General features: G+C 38.6%; 1 long non-coding RNA gene across 2 annotated transcripts in view; it reads right to left on the bottom strand.

Annotated features, from left to right (window-relative positions):
- Nucleotides 1–8287, bottom strand: part of LOC125932869 (uncharacterized) — a 36220-nt gene extending 27933 nt beyond the window's left edge. Inside the window, exons 1-3 of one of the 2 annotated variants that reach the window (XR_007460774.1) lie at nt 5186–8284; nt 2372–2494; nt 1248–2110 (exon numbers count right to left, since the gene is read on the bottom strand). This is a non-coding gene — a long non-coding RNA (uncharacterized LOC125932869). Of the gene's footprint in view, nt 1–1247; nt 2111–2371; nt 2495–5185 lie in introns of those variants that run through there. The other variant, XR_007460773.1, reaches the window with a different exon arrangement.
- Nucleotides 8288–10251: the final 1964 nt, after the last annotated feature.

Here is a 10251-nt window from a genome sequence, read left to right as displayed (position 1 = left end):
ATATATATATATATATATATATATATATATTACTAATGGAAATTAGATTTTTCAATTGATGTTTTGGTGTTTTTGTCTTTTGGAAAAAAAGAACTAGAAGCAATAAGAAAATAATAAATTAAAGATATTATTTTTAATGGGCCATTTTTTCTTGAATACATTGGCTGCCTAAACGGATTCCAGAAATGTAAGCTTAATATGTGCAAGTTGTAGGATCTAAGAGGTGCTGCTGGGGCAGGAATTAGAAGATGGATTCTACCCATGCTGGAGGGAATGTTCTGAGAGGGGAAGAATCAGCCTCAACTACATTCATTCCCTCTATTATATACTTTCATGTCCCTTTTCCACTAAGCCACATAGCACTTACCAAGGCTGTGATGTTCATAATTTCATTTATGCAGTGTTATTATGTGTCTTCTCCATCAGATTAGAGAAGCCATGAGGACAAGGACTTAGCCTTTTTGTTCACCATGTTATCCTTAACACCTAGTGCAATGCCTGACGGATAGTAGATGGTCAATAATTATTAACTGAATGAATTAAATGCATGAATGAATAAATCGTGAAAAAGAAAAGGTAGTATTATGTTATGATTTGAAGTTAAATTAGGGTTAAAACTAAAAAAAAACAAAACTCTCAAGAAGTCTATAGGTCCATTGCGTTAGCCACATGGAAGATTAAAACTCACACAATCTTTCCCCTCTAAATAATTTTGATCTTGTTATGTAATTCTTCTCTGTAAGCCCTTATGCCTCTTCCATTTCTAGAGCAGATGTCTTTCTGTTTAGAACTTGGAACCGTTGTATGGAAAGTTTATGATGTCAGAAAACAAATATAGTGACTTCATTGAAGGAACAAGGACTGCCTGTGGTCTTTTAAAACACAATTCAAGAACTAATAATACATTTTTAAATTAAAGTAAATTAAATTAAATTTTATCTTAGTTTTATTTGTTTTGAGAGAGAGAAAGGGAGCACATGTGAGAGCTAGTGGGGGAGGGGCAGAGATAGAGAGGGAGAGAGAGAATCCCAAGTGGGTTCCATGCTGTCAGCGCAGAGCCCAATGCAGGGCTCAATCTCACCAACCATGAGATCATGACCTGAGTCAAAATCAAGAATCAGATGCCTAACCGAGTCACCCAGGTGCCCCAGTAATACATTTTAAACATTTAAAAAATATGCTCTACCTCAAAGGGATACTGCAGGATTAATTTTCAGGTATGATTTAACATAACATATTCTCTAGAATAAAAGCACAATGTAATTTCTAATAAGCATAACATCTAATTAATTCTTTCATTGGATAAATTTTTATCACGTGACTGGCAACATGGCACAGTGGAGCAGGGGCCCTGAAGCTAGACTGTCTGTATTCACATCCCCACCATTGTCTAGCTGTGCTAGCTTGGGCAAATTGCTCAAATGCTTTTTTGCTTCAATTGCCTCACCTGTTAAGTGGGATAATAAGACTAGCTACTTCAGCTGTTACTGCAGTTTGTTAGTGTTTGTTAGTGTTAGTGTTTGTAAAGCACTTAGGACAGTACCTGGCATATAGTAAGCACTATATGCACGGTTTTAAATAAACAACCCCCTGTAATGTGCCAGGCAGGTATGAAGCTCAAACTGGCCTCCAGGAAAGTAGTGAACTAGTACCTACTAAACACTTGTTATGTATCAAGCACTGATCCTTAGGCAATCTTGCATTAAGTCTTATGACAACCCTCATGGAAGTATTGTTCTCATTCATTCATTCAGCCAATATTTATTGTCGGGAACTGTTTTATTTACATCCTGGGATATAGAGTCCGGGATTTACATTTTTAAAAATCACTATTTTATCAACAAGTGATTTTTAATAGTTCTCTTGATTTCCAGGTTAGCTCTAAACCACCACATTATTCTTTATTAAAAGTAGTTTCTCCTAACTTCTGAAGTTTTAACTGACTATATCTGTCGTGCTTTGGAGAACTATTTTTTTCCGGTTCTACTTATTTATTGTTAGAGACTATCTTTTTTAAAAAATAATTTATTTAGGGGCACCTGGGTGGCTCAGTTGGCTAAGCATCCGACTTCAGCTCAGGTCATGGTCTCACAGCTCGTGAGCTTTATTTCTGAAGGAGAGAGACAGACAGAGAGTGAGCTTTGGATTCTGTGTCCCTCTCTCGCTCTGCCCCTCCCCTGCTCATGCTCTGTCTGTTTCTCTCTCAAGAATAAATAAACATTAAAAAAATTCATTTATTTTTATACTTTAGCTAGATAACATACAGTGAAATGGTTTCAGAAGTAGAATTCAGTGTCTCATGACTTATATCCAACACCCAGTGCTCGTCACAAGTACCCTCCTTAATACCCATCACCCATCTCCCACTTACCTCCCTCTGTCAACCCACAGTTTGTTCTCTTTGGTTAAGAGTCTCTTGTGATTTGTTTCTCGTTCTTCTCTTTTTCCTTCCTCTTCCCATATGTTCAGGTTTTGTTTCTCAAATTCCACATGACTGAAATCATATATTTGTCCTGTGATTGACTTATTTCACTTAGCATAATACATTCTAACTCCATTACCGTCTCTGTATTCTTGTGAAATCTCTTTCAAATATGTTTTTTTCAATAAAAACTTGATTTTTTACATTATAAAATGATACATTTGTTGGAAAGTGTCACTGTTCACTATTTTTCTGTTAAAGCAACACTGCAATGCACAGCTGTATACACCTCTGTACCTACCTATCTTGTCAAACTTGTATAAGTGTCTTTAGGATAGATCCCTAGAGAAGAAATTGCTTGGTAAAATGGTATGCCTATTTTAATTTTCACCAATATTGCCAGGAAAAACTTTCATGAATCAACATCCTTACCAATAGTGCATGAAAGTGCCTTCTCTCCTGTACTCTCAACAATGTCATTTATCAATATGTAAAAATTTTTGTCAGTCTGGTGGACAAAAATGGGTAAATTGGTATGGTTTCAATTTAATAATAAGGATGATTTGGGTTATGTTTGTTTGCCATTTGTATTTATTCTTTCTTGATTCATTTTTTATATCCTTAATTCATTTTTCTATTGGTACAATGAAGCTCTGAGCATATAATAGATATGACTGATAAGCATGCTCCAAATATTTTTTCCAAGTCATCATATTTCTGTTTATGGTGTCCATCACCATACAAAGTCAGTTTTGTTTTTCTTTATGGCTTCTGAGATTGTGTCATGATTGGGAAAGTCTCTTCTACTCTAATTCTGTTTTTAAAAATCTCCTTTATTTTCTGGGGCACTTGGGTGGCTCAATCAGTTAAGCGTCCAACTCTTGGTTTCATCTCAGGTCACGGTATCACAGTCGTGGGTTTGAGACCTGCGTTGGGCTCCTTGCTGTCAGCACAGAGCCTGCTTGGGATTCTCTCTCTCTCTGCTCCTACCCCACTCGCTCTGTCTCTCTCGCAAAAATAAACTTAAAAAAATAAAAATCTCCTTTAGTTTCCATATTTTGCTAGTAGTTTAAAATATTTAAATCTTTTTAAAAAAAATTTAATGTTTATTTTTAAGAGAGACAGAGACAGAGACAGAGTGTGAGCTCTGAATCTGAAACAGGCTCCAGGCTCTGAGCTGTCAGCACAGAGCATGATGCAGAACCCATGAACTGTGAGATCATGACCTGAGCCAAAGTTGGACGCTTAGCTGACTGATCCACCCAGGCATCCCTAAAATATTTAAATCTTAAATCCATCTAGAGTTTATTTTTGTTTTCACTTGGTACAAAAGAAAAAGCCAAATTTTTTTTATCTTAAATGAATGTGACAAGATAATTAAGTTACTTTAGATGAAGCTCTGTGCTTGAAAAGATGCAGTTTCTAAAAGCACATGCTACCCTGAAAGAGTCCTAGAAGCACACATATCTATAGCCAAAGCAGGGTCTTTGGGGAGGACAGTTTCCCTCAATATGCCAGTCCTCACCCATACTAGCTAAATAAAAATGCTACTGTGGTACCATTAATGATTTAAAATAGTACTTTATTTTCAGTAATTAATAGAAGTCAAGATTCTGAAAATCAATTGGCAAGTGTTTATATTTTAATGTAATAGTTTCCTTCATATAAATGTTTAATTATATGTTAGATGCAAATGACTTGTGAATGCACTTTATAGAGGCACTGCCCTTTCTGGCATATGTTCCCAAGTTTATAGAAAATGACTCATCTGTGGGCTAGAGAGCCACTGGGACAGAACCTCTATGAGGGCAGGAAAGATTAAAAAGAGAGGACATCTTTTGCTTTCCTTGTTCCACACATCCCTAGCCACAGGGCCATAGTCCTATATCAGTTTCCTGTTTTTGTCCAGTCAATCGATAAAGAAGCACTTTGGACACCATGAGATGTGGAAGATCGTTTTGAAGAATTCTGGATGAAAAAGTTCGAGAAATCTGTTGCTCAACAATGTGCACACAGTTAACACCACTGTACTATACGTACATTTTAAAATGGTTGAGATAGTAAATGTTATGTGTTTTCTTTTTACCACAATTAAATAAAAAGTCAATTCTGCCTTTTAGTTTTTGTTTTTCATCAACCAACACTTATTTGAGTACCTATTATGTACTAAATATATTCTTATAGAGGATACCAGGAAGTATAGTTGATAGTTTCAGTTCTCAAGGAACTAACAAGCAATTGAGTTGGAGGAGAAAGTTAAGTACCCATGAAGATGAACCATCTCAGGTAATATAATGATACCACAGGAGGAGAAAAGACACACAGTCTTATTTTTAGAAAAGGCAGGAATCTCTTTGGGCTACAGTTATAGAAATATTCGTTAGGTACTTAAATGCCTTTCAAAGGGCTTTAATATGTAGTTTCTAAAGTGACCCTTTTACTGCTAGATCTAGAAGACATTATCTCTGTTTAACAGATGAGGAAACAAAGGCTCAGAGGTTGTAATTTTTCCAAGTTCACACAGGGAGCTGGGAACTAGACCCCGTCTTCCAGCTCTTACTCCTGGCAGAATTTATTTAAATAGGCACTGAAGATTTGCTGCCACAAACGTTTTGAGGGTTAGAGCAGAATCCAAGTGTGCTATGGACACTATGGTTATATATTTGCTGAAATTAAAGATTATTCTCTCCTCTGTCATCCTGCCAAGGAGCGTGAAGTAACTTTTAGTACAAAATAAGTTGTTTTTTTTTTCTTGCTACTTACAGGATAGAGAAACTCAAATCATAGTCCAATAGAATGAGGACCAGCATACAAGCTTTCAGTTTCCCCGCCAGATATACATAGTCCCTTAGACAGCTACAGTCTCATGAAAGACATTCCTTACCATCATGTCTGACATCATACTTTAAGGTCATAATACAAGTGGTATAACTGAGGTAGGTCTGATCTGATCCAAGTGTGACAGAGAGGAAAGCTAACTCAGACAGCAGAATAAAGTCAGTGAATTAGGATTCAAAAGCAGTTATCAGGGCTAAGCCCATATGAGTTACACACATTTTTAAAACCACATCCTGCTAGTTCAGTAGATTGATTTCTATCCAGAAAGTGCAGGAGAATTAGGTCTGTTCATACAATAACCCTATCTGATTGCACAGGGTCAAGCTACTGTTTATCTTTCCTAGGCAGAACCCATATCCTGAGCATACTCTATGTTTTTCACCAGTTACTTCAAGGCAATACAGGCTCTGACCTTCTTTCTACCTAACCACCTAAACAATAAGAAAAAGACTCTAATTTTTTTTTCCTCTAAAGTATTAGGTAAAAGTAAACACACAGACACTGTAGTCAAGAGTGTCTTTTATTTTCCTTCTTATGAGCACTCAGCCTTTTGCAAAAGAAGGGCAGTGCTGCCCTCTACTGCTGGATGTTGAAATGTCAGCAATACGCTTCTATATACCTCACTAGCTGCGTGGAATAGATTAGGACAGTACATTACACTGCTTTTGATCTCTTTAGGAATTGTTTAAAAAGAAATATGTTCTTGGAAAGCCCATTTAATGTTTCCTTCATTATCTCTTCATCTACCTTCATCTTGTATCAAGCATAGGACGTTTGAACATGACCCAACTTAAAAAAGAAAAGGAGGGGCTCCTGGGTGGCTCAGTTGGTTGGGCATCCAACTTCAGCTCAGGTCATGATCTCTTGGTCTTGTGGGTTCAAGCCCTGCGTCGGGCTCTGTGCTGACAGCTCAGAGTCTGGAGCTTGCTTCGGATCCTGTGTCTCCCTCTCTCTTTGCCCCTCCCCTGCTCATGCTCTCTCTCTTTCAAAAATGAATAAATGCTAAAAAAACAAAAATTAAAAAAAAGGATATCCCAACCTGGGTGAGGGGTTAGGGAGAGGGAAGCTTAAGACCTTCTCTAGAAGTAAGAGGCTGTATTTGTCATGCATTTAGGGAGAAACAGGACAAGAAGAGGAAATTTTCTTATGACTTAAGGTCTACAGTCTTCCCACTCTTCTGTTATTTGAAGTGTCTTCATTTGCTTTTTGCTAAGTCTATCCATTTCCTTTTTGTTAAGTCTATCAATTTCCTTTGTGTTTTTTGACAGGAGACAATAGTCACCTTGAAATGTAGAGGGAATAGTGGAACAGTGTTTCTAAGACACTTTGTATTCTTCAGAAAGAGATAATATGGAAACACAAAGAGTTATTATTAACATTGTTATATTTTAATTAAATATTAAGTATGCTGTCTTGTTACCTTTAAGTTGCTTTGAGATTTTACAGATATCTACAGAGACTTTTTGGAGGACTCTAAATATTTAAAAACTTGTGCTCTCTGCTTTCTTTTCCATCTTTAAAAAATTTCAGAGTGTATGTCTGCAAGAGGCCAGGGCAGAGAAATTTCAGAATTAGCCTAACCATTACCCTAGAGCTACACAGGGACCAAAGTATAACTATATAACAACAACAACAACAACAACAACAACAACAACAACTTCTACAACTGTGTTAAAAGTGTGTGTGTGTCAGCACTAAGCAAAAATCTTTTTGTCCCAATTTACACTCAGCTATGTTAAGAGATTTACTCCCAAGTTTCAAAACTATTAAGAGGCAAAATTAGATTTTGATTGTGGGTGTGAAGCCTATGCATTGTTCTACTATGTAGCTCCTCATTCAAATCTCAAAGACAAGTGCTTGTAAACAACATCTGTGACGATGATGATGGTGAGAGCGAACATACTGAGTACTTACTGTCTTGCACGTCAGTGTTTTAAATTCATTTAATTACATTAAATCATCTAATCTTCACCTTGTGAGGTAGAACTATTATTATTTCCATGTTACAAATGAGGAAACTGAGGCATACAGAGGAAATCTAGTTCCAGAGGCCATGCTTTTAACCATACGCTATACTGCTTCTTAAGTACAAAAACTATATAGCACAACAATTTCTACATTGTGGCCTGGAACTTAATTATGTTCACCAAGTGGATAAAATCATCAATAGTTGTCACCCTATTGATGTCTCTGTTATACAAATCTCAGCAGCTTTAAAAAAAGTTCTGCTCATGGAGGTGCCTGGTTCAGATGCTAATATTAGACCCTCAGGCCTTACTGGACATACCCTTCTATGAATTAGGAAGCAACAACAGAACTTCACTTGGTCCAATCCTTGTATGCTGGTGGGGAGACGAGTCATACATATGGGAGGGAGGAGAGAAATGAGGGATGAGAAGCAAAAGTAGATGATAGTTCCACTAAGTCATGCCCAGGAAACAAGCCAGCTAATTTGAAGGAAGAGGTTGATAAGCAATCACTTTCCTTAACAACAGTGAACTCAATACAGTGAGAGAACAGCACAGCCTTAGGGTCTCTAAGCTTATCTTATTGCCCACTATTTAGCCACACAGTGGCTTTTTTTCAAGTTTATTTATTTTGAGAGAGAGAGAGAGAGACAGAGAGAGAGAGAGAGAGAGAGAGAGAGAGAGAGAAAACGCGAGCGCACAAGATGGGGAGGGGCAAAGAGAGAAAGGGAAAGAGAATCCCAAGCAGACTCCACACTGCCAGTGCAGAGCCTGATGCTGCGATCGAACTCACAAACCGTGAGATCATGACCTGAGCCGAAGTTGGACGCTTAATGGAGAGCCACCCAGGTGTCCCTGCCACACAGCGATACTTGAACAGATCTCCTCTTGCAGCTTTGGTTCTTAAAGAAATGCTTGTTCAGCACACAAGTCAGCTTCTAAATAACATCCTACCCTTAGTAACAGCATACACCTAAATGTAACTATTCCAAAGCACTTTGCACTTGAAGTCCAAAGTGTGAAAAACTCCTCCCTTATCTGATTTGTTCCTAAGTTTAGACCTCCTGGGTATCAGGGGCAAGATTGAGTACAACAAGCAAGTGCGGACTTGCTTAGAGGTTCATGGAGTGGCCATGGCTGGCCCAGCCTGGCCTGTCTATTACGCTATGGGGCACGCTGCTCAGCCCTGAAGGCTTCAGATTTCCCAGAGAGTATATTCTAAAGAAATTTATTCCAGATGAATAATTGGAACCCAGATGTGTGGGTTCCAAGTTCCTCCCTCCCAATTCTTTTGAAGAAAAAAAGGAAGAGGAAAGCATCCAGGAGGAAGATGGTAGTGAGGATGCTTGAATAGACGTCATAGCAAACTCATAAGGCAGGAAGAATACTAGTCCTTCTTTCTTTTGACCCTATTGCCTTCTCCCTGGACACTCACTTTACCTGGCTGCCTGCTTGTCTGGGCAATGTTCGCCTCTAAAGAGTCTTTTGCTTGATCTATCCATTCAGCAGGGAGGCAGTGTTGCTCAATTCCAAGTCAAAGTGTTAAAATTAGCAATGGCCTGGAAAGCATTTTGTTTATTCCAAGATCGGCATTTTGTGTAGAGGGGTAGCCTGCAGGACTCAAGACAGAAGGATACTGAACATAATCTAAAAGAACCTAAGATTGCCAAGGAAAAAGTTTGAGACTTGGATCCCACATAATATGTAGTTCCCCTCCTTGCTACACCAGTTAACTGTTTGCTCCTTTCCAAAATTTGGAACAGATATTATGAAGACATGAAGAAAAACTGCATATGCCACTTTCTTTGCCCCTATAAGCGTTGACTTGGTTATGGAGCTGCTTAGATTGCCAATAAATATTTATTTGGACTTAGCTAAGTTGATGTTTAGGTGGCCATGGGTTGTTTTTTTCCTCCAGGGAATGACGTAAGAAATGACCATGATATTGTTGGCCAATGCTGTGAAACTCATGCTTTTCAAACTCTGCGGAGGTTGGGCTATAGGACACCAGTCTTGGCAGTTGCCCTTTGCCTCTGCTTTTGGCACCACTAAAAGTTCATTGTCATTTCACCTTTGGTGTTGAACTTGGAATCTTAGAGGGAAGCGTTGTTAATGAAACACTACGGGCAGTTTACCTTTAAAAGCAGAGGCAAAGCTTCTGGAAAAAAGCAGGCGATACAAAGGTTGGCTGGTGTTGCACAGAGATTTCTTGGCTTGTGTTCATTACTTTGAATGGAAAATTCATTTTGAGATTTGTCGTATTATCCAGTGAACAGAGGCTGAGGTATTGTTTTCTTCTGTAATACCAAGGGAATGGATTCTTCCTTCCACCATTTATTGAACACTTACTAAGTGCAAAAAACTGGGGGATACTATACAGAGTATGATCTCTAGCCCAAAGAAGCTTACCATCTACACGGGGTGTGGCAGATGTGCAATGACAACAATAGCTAACATTTAGGGAGTACTTCCTATATGCAGCCAAACACTTTATATGTATTAACTCATATAATTCCCACAACAACCCTGAGGACAATACTATTATCTCCACTTTACAGAGCAGGAACAGAGAGGTTAAGTAACTTGCCTAAACCTGCCCAAGTCAGTAAATGACAGTCAGAATCTAAACCTATGTGGTCTGGCTCTAGAGCTCGGTTCTTAACTAGGGCATTTTCTGAAATGGTGATATTGTCAACAAGGTACAGAAGCACAGGAAATGAGAGATGGATTTTGACCAGAATGAGGATTAAGGAAAGTCTTCATGAAGGAGGCATTTACTTTGGGTCTTGAAGATCACCAGGTGAAGACGGGAGGTGGGGAGGTACAGCCCGACTAAAAGAAGAGGCAGTTGGGGTATCAGCCAGCTGCTGACAGCGGGATCTGGTTGAGTGCGTGCGTGGGAGGAAAGCTGGAGAGGGACGCTGTGCCCAGATCCTGAAGGACCTTGAAGACCAGGCCTCCTCTGTAAGGAAAGGGGAGCAAAAACCTCAAAAAAGAGCTGCGAAGGGAATTCCTGGTCACTCC

Source organism: Panthera uncia, chromosome D2 (genome assembly GCF_023721935.1).
Source record: "Panthera uncia isolate 11264 chromosome D2, Puncia_PCG_1.0, whole genome shotgun sequence".
Taxonomy (NCBI): domain Eukaryota; kingdom Metazoa; phylum Chordata; class Mammalia; order Carnivora; family Felidae; genus Panthera; species Panthera uncia.
The sequence above is the reverse complement of the archived record's forward strand: the minus strand, read 5'-3'. Positions and strand labels throughout refer to the sequence as shown.